At 38.1% G+C, this 14,674-nt stretch overlaps 1 protein-coding gene across 5 annotated transcripts in view; it reads right to left on the bottom strand.

The window, feature by feature from the left end:
• The window catches only part of ppm1bb (protein phosphatase, Mg2+/Mn2+ dependent, 1Bb), a 38,933-nt gene extending 24,781 nt beyond the window's left edge, over positions 1-14,152 (bottom strand). For 3 of the 5 annotated variants that reach the window (XM_053639342.1, XM_053639340.1, XM_053639344.1), the window contains exon 1: positions 13,768-14,152. The gene's annotated coding sequence lies outside the window, so the exon portion shown is untranslated. The remainder of the gene's footprint in view (positions 1-13,767) is intronic. The other 2 variants (XM_053639341.1, XM_053639343.1) reach the window with 2 other exon arrangements.
• Between the last annotated feature and the right edge of the window lie 522 nt (positions 14,153-14,674).

The following is a 14,674-nucleotide window of genomic DNA, read 5'->3' as shown; positions in this document are numbered from 1 at the left end:
TAGAGGACACGGTGCATAGTGAAAGTGTATAGTACGGCATTTGGGACACAACTTTAGTATTTACTCTCCGAAGTGTGTTTTCGGAACAGAAGTAACATAGTGAATAAATGCACCCCCTGCCGCAAGCAGACCAACTAATCGATAATGAGATTCATTGCCAACGATTTTCATAATCGATTATTACCAATTTTATCAATTAGTTTTTTGCAGCTCTAAAGATATGTCAAATAATGAGGTTTTGTTGATCTTGCTCTACTGTTAAGGTTAATATAGGTTACAAAACTGACTAAAGGAAACATGTATTACAAGATACAACACACTTTCAGACATGTTTTCCAAGTGACATTTAAATCGTCCGCTGACAGACATCGCGACAGTTGGACTCTATTGATGATTTCCGAAACCCATCATCAATCGTCCCAAGCATTTGTTAGCATATCATGGATAAGGGTCTCATCACTAACAAGTCACTGCACAATATTTTTAGCTCAGTGTCACAGTAAATGTGTGAATGACTCAGTTCTGTGAAATGAACAGCTTTTTTCACCCCTTCCATGCCTGTACAAACTGACACTTTCACTGATTTATCTCAGTGGCTGAACTGTGAAAGCTAACTGGTAAATCAGGACAAATTTGCATTTGATTAAACTTTAATAGCACATGCGAGGTGTAAAATCCCAAAGCAGACCACTCCAATTCTCGCCACAGGAAAATGGTGGTTTATCGGGTTCAAAGTGATTTTGTCGCTCATCATTAGGATGAAGCCAAAGAAGTGTGTGGACACAGTTTAATTAGCCAGTTCAACATGCTGCAAGTTAACTCAGTGCTTCGTGTTGTTTGTTTAAGATGTTGTACAACTGCATTAAGATTCCAAGTGTAAATTGATGGAGTGTTTTAGCCAAAGAGAGTTTAAACTGGCACTCAGTGTACTTTACAACTCGCACACTGCACAGCGGACAGAGGCTTTTGTCTTGTGCATATGTTTAAGCTTACGTTTTGTGCATATGCGCCCACCCACAGTTTCTACCAGCTCAATACCTTCAACTGTTTTAGACTAAAGATAATTCTACAAAATGAAGAACTTCTATCCATTAGGCAGCAAACCTTTTCAGACCACATTGAATTTTTAATTCCTGCTAAATTAATAATGACATTCAATAAAGGTTAAGCTGTCCATTAGTGACTGTCCATTATAGCTTTATTACAAACGGTTGGAGAGTTTGTTTCTGTTGTTGGAGTAAACTTCGGCAATGCAAGAAATAGCAAACAGTACCAGCAACTGGGGTTAATTTCAGGAAGAGGGTTAAAGAGTGCCAGGATATATATTTGTACTGTAACTAGGGCTGCAACAACTAATCGATAATTAAAATAACCGACAACGAATTTGATAATGGATTAGTTGGGTCTGTGGCGTCAATGTAGATAACCCCGTCAGTGACGTCACTCCACAATGGTGAAAAACGCATTTCTATGAATAAAACACATATGAAACACAGCGGAGGTCACAGAGCGAGCTGCTGGGTGAAAGTGCATGATCCAGGTTGTCCAAAATATGAGAATGTTTTATATTAAGCGCTTCAAACAAAATCGTAAGTGTATTAACGTGACTTGTCGTGTCAGATGCTGCGACAAATGCGTGTGGTGTTTAATGGGTTCCAGACACGTTTTCTTCAGCACAGAAATGACATTTATACCTTTATATCCTTATCTGTAAGCGTTAGAAAGTCACGCTAGTATTTCCATTTTACATAAAGACTCGTCCTGATAGCAAGTGAGTCTCCATTAAACTTCACTGAATGAACGCGAGTCCACGCATGCGTGTCAAACAGTGCAAAATAGAAAGGAAGCGCAATAACACTGACTACAAAATTCACTTTGATCAAATGTTGTTCGATGCTATATTTAGCGATATATCCGATATGCCACACGCAGATCAACTAAATCGATAATGAGATTCGTTGACAACGATTTTCATCAATTTTATCAATTAGCTGTTGCAGCGCTAGTTATAACATAACTGTATAAAAATGTAAGACGTGTTATATATTTACAGAATAAAGTAACGTTACTGTGTTCAGATGAGTGAATGTGTGTTACTGCAGAACTTTCAACCTCTTACCACTTAACATTTATTTTGTGCTTTTGTTTTTCTTTTTTAGCGCTTTTAATAGTGATTTAACTTCTGCTTTAAAGCTTGTGGACAATCTTTTTTTTTTGTTTTCAAAGTATAACATTAATAGTTTTTTTTTTATTAAATCCTTTGCACAATGTATAGCATAGCCCACTGATAACGTTTTTTTGTTTGTGTTTTTTTTTTTTTTAACAGAAAAAAAATTGGCCTTTTAATCAAACTAAACGATTATTCAAAGAAATAAGACAGATTAATATTATCATCAAAATAATTGTTAGGTGCAGCCCGAACTGTAACTACTAAGCATGAAATACACTAAATCCACGATACGAGACATCCCAATACAAGCTTCATGAGACAATTTTGACACGAGACGATACTGACAAATAAAATATTACATTTTTTTTTTTTTACACTTATATTGAAATGACAAACAAATCGAACCACTGCAATATCAAAACATTGGATTGTGTGAAAAGATCAGGATTTATAAAAGGTGTAATTTTACCCTATTATTAAAATGTCCTTTTTAATCTTTTTCAGTGTCATATAAATATATTTATTTCATGGCAACGATATTAATATGGAAAGATCGCTTGATGGTAGATTGTACCTTAAATAATTATGTTAAACAACAACAAAAAAAAAAGTGTGTACCATTACCATACCATTACCTACTGCTGCCTGGCATCCACCTGAAATGCACACGCACATCACACTCAATAATTCTCAACCCAAGTACGACTTACATTAAGCGCAGCACACAGCCATGGATTTTAACCCGCATTTCAGACCACACTCAAGCCAGCTGAGATAGAAACAGGAGTGTTTGTATATACAGCGGATTATGGTAACTACCTTCGGACTTTATACTGTATACTGTGGATCTGCTGTGAATTCTGGACAGTCTAGCTCTAACTTCTGCATTTTTTTTAACCACGTAGGGGGGATTCTTAAGCATTAGACAAAAAATATTTTCAAAGCAATTTACAAGATATGTGCCTAGAGCAGTGTTTCCCAAACCATCTCAGACAGTCCACATTTTTTCCCCTCCCACAACAACTCTGGACCAGTTATTCAGGTTCTTGACTGGTTAGTCTCAGCACAATGGGAGCTGAGAGAAAGCAAAAAAGCACATCATTAAGAGTAAGTGAAAATCAGTTTGAGAACCCCTGGATGCTACCCCATCTAATCTGTTATTGAGGTTTTGTTTCCATTTATTTCTTGTGCAATAAAACCCAGAGTGGCCCTTGGGTGATAAGGAAGCAGCAGCAAGAGAGCAGAGACACCTGCTTCAGCCATGTTGCTCTGGTGATGGATTAGGGGTTGTTGCAGTTTAAAATTTTCATGGTATAATAACCTAGTCTAAATATATCACGTATAAAAAGATTGAATCTCCTAGCTCAACACTGTTCAGTACCAAAGATAAGCTATTTTGTCAGGATTGCCATGTTCTTCAGTGTATTTGATAGCCAACATGTGTGACAGCAGAGGTAGCAACATACCATGTTTACAACTGCAGAGGATTACACAGCCAAAGGGTTTTCAGGTCAGTCTGAGACTCCTCTGTAGTGTAATTTAGGGGGAGTCCAGAAGGATCAGGTGCTACATTTAACAAACGAATGCACTCTCTTTTACCAAAGTCAGCAAGAAGTTTTTGTTTCTCTATTTGGAGGACAAGTGAGTTAAAAAGACACTGGTGACTAATAACGGATACTGAGAATGATTTGTCCATCCCTGGGCATATCTGAACACAAATTTGTCAGTCTTATTTAATTGGGAGTACATTTCACTGAGACAGAATTTTGTCTGTCGATAAATAAAGTTTAAAAAAAAAAAAAAAAAAATATACACCAGTTATTTGTTAACCACTGACAGGACTCAGATGCATGTTACACGGAGACTATGGTACATGGTGCATCTCAAAAATTTTGAATAATCATGGAAAATTTTATTTCTTTCCATAATTTAACACAAAAAGTGGAACTTTCATATATTCTAAAATCATAACAAAGTGAAGTATTTCACGCCTTGTATTTCGAGCTAACGGCTAAGGGAAATCAAAAATCCAGTATCTCAAAATATTAGAATAAAGAATTTATAATACAGAAATGTCGACCTGAGAAGAGCTCTAATCAGCTAATTAACTCAAAACACCTGCAAAGGTTTCCTGAGCCTTTAATCTCCGTCTGGTTCAGTACACACAACCACAATCATGGGGAAGATGAACGTAAATTTTGCATTTCATTTGGAAATCAAGGTCCCAGAGTCTGGAGGAAGAGTGGAGAGGAACAGAATCCAAGATGCTTGAAGTCCAGTGTGAAGTTTCCACAGTCAGTGATGATTTGGGGTGCCATGTGATCTGCTGGTGTTGGTCCACTGTGCTTTCTCAAGTCTAGTGTTGATGCAGCGTCTACCAGGAGATTTTAGACCACTTCCTGCTTCCATCTGCTGGCAAGCTTTATGAAGATGCTGATTTCCTTTTCCAGCAGCACTGTGAACCTGCCCACAGTGCCAAAACTACTAGTAACTGGTTTGCTGACCATGGTATTACTGTGCTTGATTGGCCAGCCAACTCGCCTGACCTGAAGGCCACAATCAAAGCAACTTGGACTTCCATAACACCTCAGCTGTGCCACAGGCTGATTGCTTCCATGCCATTCGTGAAAAGGAGCCCAGACCAAGTACTGAGTGCATAAATTAAAATACTTTTCAGAAGGTCGACATTTCTGTATTATAAAGTTTTTATTCTAATATTTTGAGATACTGGATTTTTGATTTCCATGAGCTGTAAGTCGTAATCAAGATTAAAACAAAAAAAGGCTTGAAATATTTCACTTTGTGTAATGACTCTAGAATATATGAAAGTTCCACTTTTTGAATTAAATTACGGGGGGGAAAAACGAACGTTTGCACGATATAGTATTTTTTTTTTTTTTTTTTAGATGCACCTGTATATGGTAATTAACACTGGCATGTCAACACTTCATTCAGGATCAGCAATGAATGGGAATTCACTCAGCATGATGAAAATCTTTTAGCCATTGAGTCATCCTTTTGACATTCATGTGTGCCAAAATGAGTCTCTGTAGCAGGTGTCCTGGGACTTTCTAATCTAGTTCAGAGGCTCACCAACATCAAGAGTGAGAACCATTAATAATTTTCCCACACCAGAAGCCTTAGCTTTAAAATACTCAAGCCTTGGACGTGCTCTACCTTGGAACCAATCAAAGATAACTCGCCTATACAGAATGCTGACACTTCAGCAACCCCCATCCGTTAGCATGCAGCCCCAGTCAGCAGTTTGCAAAGCACCACTGCCTGCTTTAGAGGTCAAAAGTTTCACACACTGGTTAGTGTCAGACATGACTGTTACTTAAGCCTCACAGTATGACTTGAGCCAATGGCATCATATTTATCACAGTGCAGTCTTAGTGAATCTATACATGTAACTACATTTCCTATATTTCCCATAATTCTCTACAACTTCAGAGAAAAAGGGGAAGGATTACTTAAATAGTCCTTTACTACTTAATTTTAGGATGTTTAAATAGGTATTCTGCCAATGGCATATGGACCATGAGTTACTGTTTTTTTTATTTATTTAAATAAACCTTTAAATAAACTATATGACAAACAACAAAAATCAGTATTCTGAAAGAGTTGGTGAGAATATTAATTTCCATCCAGTTTTGTAATCAGATTGTGTTTTATCACATGAATTATGTCAAACCTACACCTTAGTCTTACAACAAGGCATGTCAAATAAATCTACTGTGCGGCAGATGTAGAAATATCCTGCAACACTGACATATTCATCCCCAATTTTCAGGCCCTACACAATTGAGCATGTGCTGGAATTCCCAACAAAACTACCAGACCTGTTATTTTCAGTATTTATTCAGTAATACAGGTAGAATTGCCTCCTCCCAGTTCCAAGGTTACCAGTTTGATCCTGAACTTGGAGTTATTGTCTGGAGTTTCACATGTTCTCCCTGTGTCTGTGTGGGATTCCTCTGGGTTCACTCCCACCTCCGAAAAAAAAAGCCAGTAGATGATGAATTGGCTACGTTAATTGCTCCAGTGTGTGTGTGTAGGTGTGGGTGTACATACACTCACACATACATATACACATTTTTTATATATATATATAAAATATATATTATATACACACACATACATACACACATACACCACACACAAATATATATGTTTGAGGCAGCTGGCATTGTGGCCGTAAAACCAGCTAATATTATGCTCCATGAAATGTCTGCGATAGCCAAATATCTGTTAACGACGCTAACGCATTGCAACATTATAGACTAACTCCTAATGGGCCACCATGAATCGCCCCTGTCCTGTCAACTAAATGTAGAATAAGGACACTAATAATTATTCAAATGTTAATGGTTTTAATAATTTTTTTTGGCCTGCCACCATATCAGTGAATTTAAACTAATGCTTGCATTCAGAGTATAAGGTGTGTGTGTGTGTGCGTGCGCACATGCATTTAGGAGTGCACCACTGTTTTATTAGTCATTGTCAGACAGAGTTTATAAACTAAAATATCACCCTCTCTCTCTTTTTGCCAGTATCAGCCAGAGGAGGCTGTCCACCAGGGGAGTTTTAATTTTTTTTTTTTTTTTAAAACCACACCGTGGTATCGCGTATCGTGTACTTTGTTAGTATAGGTACTGACTGCTAGATTTTTGGTATCGTGACATCCCTAATCAGGATAAACAGTTACTGAAGACGAATGAATACATTTTAAGGAATAAATTCAGCCAATATCTGCCCAGTGCAATTTATCTGTACAGCCTACAAAACAAATGGGAATTTAACTTTTGCAAAATGACTAACACAACCCAATCATTAATCAAATAATGAGAACGGCTTCAACAAACACATACGTATACTCATGTGAAGAGCTTTCCCACGTACTAAAATGTAAAATGTAATCAACTTTATAAACCATGCAAGAAATCGACTTGGGATGCAATATTTTTATGAACAAAAATAAGATATTCGAAATGGTGGTTGGATATTGCAATGACAATATGAGAGGTGATAAATGAAATATTTTATAGTTTATATAATAAAGCAAATATAAAAAGTCAAGTAGTTTTTTTATTGTCATTCCTCTATATAGCTTGTACAGTTTGGAATGAAATGTCGTTTCTGCAGGATCATGGTGCAGCACAACAGTAACAGTAAACAAGACTACATATAGTACAAATACCGAACAGTGTGAGATGAGCGCAGGACAATAAATACGCAGAACATGGACTGTAAACTATTGTGTAGTGTAGCAGCAAATAAGTGTAGCAGCAGTACTGGTGGCAGAGTGGTGTCAAAGTCTGCCGCCATAAATATAAAGTAAACCAATAAATGTTTACACAGCATTCACGCATTTTTATTTGTAGATGCCCAAAACAGCAGGGATAATTAACCTACAGTCCTAAATTAATTATTTTTTTGTTTTTAACCCTAACCCATTTACACTGCACCTTACGGGATCTGTGACATACTGCCTTTAGGCATTTTATTTTACTCATGTTTACTTTGATTCCCACTGTTTATCACTGCGTCTACATTGCGAGAGAGAGAAGCAACGCGGCGGCGTGACAGATAGATCCCTTACAGATCTATGACAGAATTTACACTGCAAGTGTGCAATCACAGCATATAGTGACAATTAATTAAAAAAAACTAAGCCAGTCCAGTAACCAAAATGTTCACGCTCCCAAAAAAATTCATAAAGGCATCATAAAAGTAAATCCATGTGACTCCAGTAATTTAATCCCAACCAATTTAATCCCAGACCAACTAATTGTTAATGAGATTCGTTAACAACGATTTTCAAAATCAATTATCGAATCTAAATAGGGCTTTAAAAAAAAAAAAAAAAAAATCCACTTAGGCCTTAGCTTGTGCCATCATCAACTAGTCTTCCTATTCACTAGTTAGGTGTTCTAACTAGGGTATAACAATTGTCTTTCATGGTGTAAATAGTGCATGGTGTTTATTGCACGCAATTTTGAGATTCAGCCACAGAAAGAAATGCGGCACAAGAACAGTTCCGGATGTGACAGTAAAAGTGCATCCCATGTCTACATTTTAACTTGAGTGTGATTAAAACGAAATCCCCACTAGAACTACTCTGAAAAGTGTAAAGATTGCATTTAAATCACATTTTCCTTTGCCATCGCCACTTTTTTTTTTAAACAAACAATTTTTTTCTTACGTAGCTAAACTCTCAGAACAGAGTAGACAAAAAGCCCTATTCGGATTGGATAAGTACATCGGAGGACATCTGTAGTAATTTTTTTTTTTTACATGGCTTCTCAGTGATCCCTCTGCATTCACATCACATCCAAGCAGCTGTAAAGGTGCTTGAGTAAAGAAGAGACTCTTATTTCACTTTAAGGCAAGCCAAAGTTCCAGCAACAATTTTAAAATACAATAAAAACAGCAATCACAAAGTATGCAAGAAGCATTCATGTTTCGTTTCATGACTCAGGAAGTGTTTAATATCTGGGGGAGGGACTCTGATCCATGCAATACTTAACTAAATATGGCACATGGCAACAGTAGAACATCCTTCTTTCCAACTCAAAGCAACATCTGCATAGACAATCATGGACATGCATATTCAGATAGGAGTAAAATAATCAGTAGACAGAGGAGGACGGAGAAAATCCCTGACGTGGCCGATCCAGAAATAAAGTCAAAGAGGAGCATCTATAAAACAGGAAATAACCCCAGGACCCCATGTAAATTGAATCCCTTCCAGATAGGGCTCAAGAAGTTTCATGGCTAAAACAGTGACTGGGAGGAAGCACAAAATATTTTCAAACTGTTGCTCATGCTGCATCACAGAGCAGCGCAACACCCTCGGAGAACAGTGCTATCTGCCCTCTTCCACATTCACAGATGCCAATGATTGGCTAGGGTCACTGTGATTGACAGGGGAAAGAAAGCATGCCATCCCTCCCACTCAGAGCATTGTCAAGATTCGAATTTGCGATTTCCTGATGATATGGTGAATGCTGTCCTGTTGCACCACTCAGGACCCCCTCACCGTATTTTTTAATCAATCATATTCTGCATTTATCATTAGTTGACTAGAAGGAAAATTGACTCAAATGCCACGTTTCCACTGCAGGAACTTTCCCCAGAAGCTAGGGAATTTTGGAAGTACTCCACCAGAGGGACCAGGGTCTAAATTAAGTTCCGAGTAAAATATTTCCCCCTGAGAAAGTCCCTACTCGGGAGGTGGTACTTTTTTCAAAGTTCAGGACCTTTGGGGGGTGGGACTTGGGAACTGAACATGCTGATAGGTTGAGCACACGCAACATTTTTTTTCAACCACCATTTTTAAACATCTGTTGTGGTGCGTACAGTAACTGTTGTTTATTGCAACACAAACTGGAGTTTCTTAAGAAATACGACCGATGCACCGACGACGAGGTTCAGGCCTTAATAAGTATTTATGCAGAGAATGAAATACAGCGGCAACTGGAAATGACGACCAGCAACGAAAAAGTATACTTAAAAATCTCAAGTGGGTTAGCCAAGCTGGGCATTGTTCACACAGGGAAACAGTGCAGGAAGAAGCTCGTGCATGCGTGTTCGTCTCGGTCATCGCAGCAATAGCTGATAAAATCCATTTGCTTAGCATTACCAGCATTCTGAATTCGCTTTACTACCACTGCTCGTCATTTTCAGGGTTTTATCAATGACCTTTTAGCAAAGCAATACGTTACAATCAACAGCAGCACAGCATGAATCTCCTCCATGCTTGTTGTTGTTGCAGTGTCGTTATCAGATTTCAGAAAATAGACTGTCCATTTTTAACACACTAACTTTTATCCAGAGAGAGAAGAAAATTTTATTCCGTGACCGGGAATCAAACTCCGGCCGTGGCAGTGAGAGCGCCGAATCCCAACCACTACACCACCAGTTTGGTTACAGCAAACGTCTTGCATCATTAAAATCAGCTTACTTTGTGTCAATAATTAGTTTGATTGTAACATACTTCGAGGCTTCATATCCTCGCCAAGGGCTTGTCGTGCGCAGTCATTCTGTACGTCAACGGACTAATTTGCCCAATCTTCACGGTACTTTGGGCCGCGATAGAAAAGCAGAAAAAGGTCTGGAGGAACCAAACGGTCCCTTGCAAAAATTCCTGGGACTATCTGTTCCAGGTAATTTCATTGGAAATGCAGCTAAAGCTACTAACTGCTAACAAAAGCTGGCTCTTGAGTTGCTTTACTGGTCATTATTTGTTTAGGAGTTTGTATGGTTGCAAGTTGCACATAGCATGGCCCTTCTTCAAACTGGACACAGATTGGCTTTTCTTTTTCCTCGCTTTCCAGTTGTGCGCGTACATCATGCTTGCAAACACACAATCAGTGACAGCTTAGCCAATGAGTCGAAGCAAGGATTTTCTGTGTTGAGGTGTTAACATGATGGAAGATATTGACTGAACTCACATTGTCCAATAAATCAGCAGGTTAAAAATCTGGTCACGGACTGGACAATCTCATCGCACACAAACACACACAGATAAGAACATGCTTGACCATTCCAATCCTGACAATCTTGTCAAGTCGAGATTTAAACACAGTTATGTCATGTCCAAGAAATTTCACACTACCATATCAAATACTATTTCAAATATATTTTTTTATATATATATATATATATATATATATATATTTTTTTTTTATTATATATATATATATATATATATATATATATATATATATTTTTTTTTATTATATATATATATATATAGATAGATAGATAGATAGATAGATATTTCGTAACATGTTTTGTTAAAACATCATGTTTTAGTGAGAAATCCAGACGATCCATCGCAAGGAAGCCTGGAGCCTATCCCAGGGAACTCATGGCACAAGGCAAGGGACACCCTGGTGGTGTGTCAACCCATCGCACAAGTTAGAAACAATCAGCCTACAACGCATGTCTTTGGACTGGGGGAGGAAAATAGAGGACCCTGAGGAAACCCCCCGAAGCACGGAGAGATCATGCAAACTCCACGCACACAGGGAGAAGGCAGGATTCGTACCCCCAACCCTGGAAATGCGAGGCAAACGTGTTAACTGCTAAGCCACCATGCTCCCCTGTATATTCAGCCAATTACTTAAAATATAATTAGGGCTGCAATTTATTTTTTTTATGGATGCACACAAAAAAAAACAAAAAAAAAAAAACACAGAAACTACAGTCCTACATTAATAATAAAATCTCACTTTCACTGCACCTTGTGGTTTCTGTTACTCACTGCTTTTTAGACATATTGTTTTAATTGTGTTTACTTTGATCATAATGATTTAATTAGACATTACAGATCTTACTTGCAGTCCCACTGTGAATCACCGCGTCTGCACCGCGAGTGAGGCGCAACACAGCCTCGTTATTAACAGATCACTCCTATTATAATAAACGACGGAAGTTACACTGTAAGTGCGCAAATGGAACATATAATGACAAACTTGAATTAAACTAAACCTTTTAAGAAACTTGCACCAGTTTCCCATGCCCCTTGCACACATTGGAGCATTTTGGACATAAACATAAGTTTGTGCTTATGCATCACTGTCGTGTGTCCACGCTACACAAACTCCGCTTCGTAAAGTTTGATCTACTTCATGGTGTTTAATATAAAATGCTCCACTGCCTTAGAGGACTTGGACATCGCACACGTTCTTCCTCAGTCACTTGACGATTACGCCTCCGTCTGATGGTGACCGAGGTCATGTTGGGAATAAAAGGTAACGCTGACAAATGGTAAGCTAAAGAAATGCATCTTCATTGACTCTGGGTATCTGCTAAAGTTAGCAGCGTCACATTATGTGCATTACATACTTCCGGTTAGTGAAGATACTGTAGTAGAGACAATACAACCTTTCCAAAATTCATACACTAGACGGTAGACGAGATAATGCATAGTGTAAGTGTATCGTACGTCATTTGGGACACAACTTTAGTGTTTACTCTCCGAAGCATGTTTTCTGTTCAGAAGTAACGTAGTAAGTAAACACACCTCATGCAGTGCGCAGACCAACTAATTGATAGAGATTTGTTGACAACGATTTTCATAATCGATTGGTTGTCACAGCTCCAAATATAACACCAAACATTATTTTCATTTACAATTCATATACAAATATGAAATATTTATGTTCATGAGACTGACTGGTGCCTGCTAAAAACAGGCTAGACCTGGGTTGGGGGGAATACTACATTAGGCCTATATTTATCTGTATAATTATAATAAAGTCTCACACTAGTTATCGATGGTCAGTAACCTAACAGAAAGGTAAAAAAAAAGTAAAAATCTGACTCAGTCAACCCTAAACGTGCCTATAACTGAAACTTTCACAGTCCTCAAACAAGAGGTAGAAAATTCCCATCACACCCTAACCTTATGATTTTAAAATGACTCTCGTTTCTGTTTTCAGGGTCATTTGTAGAGCGAGATCATACAGGTGAATAAACACACCCATAAACACAGTGTGATGAATGTCTGATAAGGTTTTTTGGGGCCACAGTACTGTTTTGATATCTTGGACTGTGATATTACACCTGGTATTAGTGTTGAAGTTACAAATGTATAGTACGCATGTGGAAAAACTGAATGGTCTTGAATCTTGTCTAAACAGAACAAATGGCCAAAAAACATACATTCGAGATGTACTGTGTTAAAACCAATGTGTGAACATAACTGACGGATGCGTAAAGCAGAGAAACAAACCCGTAAATAAAAAAACTACACAAATCCACACTAGCGCACTCGAACACTCAGCAGTACGCGTGCCTGAGAGTGAAGGCCTCGCGGGCCTGGACTCGTCATAAACACCGGGAAATCTTACTTCAACACTTTTACTGAACATTTCTGTAATAAAAATGTTCAGCAAACTTCCTATACAATACAACACAAATGCAAGGGGGGAGGGGGACCAGCTAAAGTGACGCAAGCAAACCACCAGAAGTGAAATATCGTGTACTGTATAATATAATGTGTACTAACTAGCCTAGTATAAAAGCACCGAATGCGTCTTTTAAAAAGTAATAAAAAAATATATATAGGTCGAGATAAAAGCTCAAATTCATTTTAAAACAGACAATTTCTTAGTAAAGAGTCCTGATAAATATTCCTTCAATGCCGAGTTTGAGCAGTTTGAGGATTATTTCTGACGGGCGTTTGACAACATACACAATAAACACCTCATTAATGTACAAAATTGTCTCTTATTTCACATGACGTGATGTGTTTACAGATAAATACACAAACTGTTTGATTTAGACCCGAATAAACAATAAACAAGCTGCCCCATCAATATCCGTTGTTACACAACACCTCCTCTTGCTAACGCTTTTACACACCACCAGTGAGAGAGAGAGAGAGAGAGAGACTGACTCTCCGTGTGTGTGTGTGTGTGTGTGTGTGTGTGTGTTAGCTAGCACCCCAGCTAACTGGCTAACCTGTTTAGGTAATGCTGAAAACCAGGCCGTGTTAGCGTCAGCGCTAAATAAACTGACAGAGCCAGCTAGCGTTCATGCTAACCGAGCTAATGAGTCACACACAGCTAGCTAACGTTACTTACCTTATAAAATACCACGGATACACTGACTCCGTTCCGACTTCTGTTTATAACCTCTGGATATTTTATCCCAAATTCTTCAATTCGCTTCTTTAAAAAAAAACAAACAAACAATCAAACAGATATTACTTTACATGAGAGCCGATAATTCCGTTTTCGGTGTTTCACAGCGTGAATTCTTTGGCATTTTAGGGCCAGTTTTTTTGCGCCCCTGAACAACTCACCGCCCTAAACATGAAATAACTGAAAGTCTCGCATGAATACAGGTTCCCGGTATGAAACAAACAACTGTGCGGATACTGAAAATGATCTTTCTCCCATAGAGAGGGCCAAGCTCTTCATCGGGTCAGAGTCTTGTGAAGAGGTGGGAGCTTGTGATGGAGCTCTCTGATTGGCGGGACATCTTCAAACTCAGCTCTCTCATTGGATTATTTTACTGACAAACAACGCGCATGATGGGAAATCTTGTGATGCTATTGGCTAAGACATTGTCAATTATCCGAATCATACAAATCAAGTTTAGATCGAGTTATTCGGAGGGGTTCTCAAACTTTCTAGACCCAGGAGAGTAGTTCAGTGTTAAAAATGTAATAGGCCGGATTTGTTTTATGAACACAATCTAACTATTCACATGTACCATCATATTTATTTATTGAAGCCGTGTGAGCTTTTTTAAATTATTGATCATAGAACTTTGCAACCACAAGACCCAAACCAGTTACACATGTTAAAATTGCAGCATATTAACAGCACTATTTCCTTGTTAAATTTAAAATATCACTTGATGAATGTGTATGCTAGTATAATAATAAAAAAATTATAAATCCATTTTGTATACTGCTTTTCCTTCGGGGTCTCGGGGAACCAGGAGCCTATCCCAGAGAGCATGGGGCACAAGGCAGGGTACACC

This window comes from Ictalurus furcatus, chromosome 13, assembly GCF_023375685.1.
Source record: "Ictalurus furcatus strain D&B chromosome 13, Billie_1.0, whole genome shotgun sequence".
In the NCBI taxonomy this organism is placed as follows: Eukaryota; Metazoa; Chordata; class Actinopteri; order Siluriformes; family Ictaluridae; genus Ictalurus; species Ictalurus furcatus.
This window is presented reverse-complemented; position numbering and strand designations above follow the sequence as displayed.